This window comes from Mustela nigripes, chromosome X (assembly GCF_022355385.1).
Source record: "Mustela nigripes isolate SB6536 chromosome X, MUSNIG.SB6536, whole genome shotgun sequence".
NCBI lineage: Eukaryota > Metazoa > Chordata > Mammalia > Carnivora > Mustelidae > Mustela > Mustela nigripes.
The window spans coordinates 113,109,802-113,112,160 of NC_081575.1; positions in this window are offsets into that span (position 1 = coordinate 113,109,802).

The window sequence follows — 2,359 nt, forward strand, 5'->3', positions numbered from 1 at the left end:
CCCCCCCCCCCCCCCCCGTGGCATGGCAGCTGCCTCACCGGGAAGCGCAGCCCACCGTCCCCACCCCCAGAGGCCAGAGCTAGTGATTTATTGGCCTGGAGGCCTGAAAGAATGCATAAGGAATGCATATCGATTCTGATGGGATCTGACTGAAGCTAGTCTCCAGCCGAGAGCCGCTCCCGCACCCCACCCTGTCCTGCTTCCGTCCCTCCCCTTCTCTCGAAGGTTCTCCTTCCATGAACCGCACACCTTCAAAGCTGTCTCAGGCCTGGCTTCTAGGGAACTGATTCTAAGACAGGGGCTTGGCAGTGATCAACAGTTACTTAAAAGTTTTTTCGAGAATAATTTACCGATTAACACAGGTTGGGTAAACATACCTTCTCTGCCTTACAAATACTTCAACGGGCCATTAAGAGGGACTTGTCAAAAACTGATGCTATCCAATGAATAGGACACCTGGACGGCTTGGCTCGGGCACAGGTGTTCAGTCTCAACACCTGGTAGCCTGGGAGGCTTACATGAAGTCCCTGGACTGTGGTTCCCCAGGAGAGTTCCTACAGAGCATGGGTGGGCAAAACTGTGACACGATGGGACAATTCTGGCCCGCAGCCCATTTTTTTTTTTTTAAACCCATAAGCTAAGAGTAGCCTTATATCTTTAAATGCCCCCTCAAATCAAAAGAAGAATATTTGTGGGGTATGTAATTAAATGCAATTGAAATTTTAGTGTCTACACATACAGTGTTATAGTCTCCCATCTACAACCATTTGTTTTCTTATTATCTGTGGCTCCTTTCCCCCTGAAGCAGCAGAATGGAGAAGGTACAGCAGAGGCTGTAGAGCCAGCAAAGCCTAAAATATGTACTATCTGCTTTTATAGAGAAAGTTGCTGACTCGGGCTGTAGAGGAATGAGGGGCTTGAGTCCTGCTCTGTTTGACAGGGTTTGCTCTGAATAGCGAGTGCCAGCTGTTCGAGGATTTTTCCGTTTTTTTTTTCTCACAAGTCTGAGCTGAGCAGAGCACAGGGGAGTAGTTGTGTATGTGGGTAATGGAGTAGGGAGCACTGAGTCAGAGGTGCAAACCCACAGTGAGCACTGCCGCCTTGAGAGGAGACCTAAAGGCAGTTTTTGTCAGTAAGAGGAATGAAGAGGTTGGCTTGCAGCAGCAGAAGGGACTTGGCGAGGTGGGGAGAATGGTGTGAGCCAGTAGGGAACTCATAGAGCGGAAATACGTGAAAATCAGTGATTGCATCTGCATAGTGTTTAAGCCCCAGGAGCCGCACTGAAGCAGCCAGAATGGATGGAATTTGTGCTGTGGACAGGGCTTGCTATTGATCATGCAGACCCATCCACCAATTCTGCATCTTTGCAGAAAAATCATTTCTCTCTAAGAAATCCTGTCTAGAAGTACGGTCCTCCATCACTTTCCTGATGACTTGAGTAAGCATTCTAGACAGGACGAAATCGACAGCATGGATCCCCGCAAACTAAGCTAAAGAGGAGAGGATGTGTGAAGGTGAGTGGGAGCCCATTCAGATTCAACTCACACTTGTTTGATACACAGCAGCATGTTGGTGTATGTTACCGGCGCCCATTATGAGCCCCGATTTATGGATGGAGAAACTAAGACTCTGAGAGTTTTAAAACATTTTTTACAGGATCACAGGGCCAGTAAGAGAAATGAGCGGAAGACAGCAATGTTGGCAAACTAGACAGGCATCAGGGAGTGAGAAGGGGAAGGGGGAGGTGGTGGGGGAATTCAGCGGCACGTAGGGACCCAGGTGGCCAGACCTGGATTTTGGCCTTGAACTCTGTAGATTCAGACCTGTTGCCAGAATGGGCCTGGGACCAGGGGGAGCACATTAAGGAGGTTGGAGACAATGAAAACTGCTCAGGCTCTAATTATGAGTGAAGGTAGAATGTTGCTGTGTTTTTGGGAAAGGCTCCGTACCCAGTTAAAAAGAACATGGAGCTTGGAACCAGACTTCCCCCCACCTACTAGCTCTGTGAGCTTGGGAACATCACTTAACTCCTCTGTGCCACAGTATAAATGAGGCTAACAGTAGTACCTACCCCATGGGATTGCTGTGAAGATGAAAAGGGGTTAATATTTGGAAAATGTACATATGCCTTGATTACATAAGGTAGATAATGGAGATCATTAGTGCTTGAACAACCAATTCTCAAAAAAAATGTTTAAAGAAATCTGATTTATAGCATTTGCTAATTCCTATAGTGTCAGTACTCCCATGGTAGCAGGTATGAAGCTACTGATGGAGCATTACGGTAGCATACCATTGTATGGTATTTCCAACATACAGATACAACACATGTCCTTGATCTCAAGAGCATGATCATACA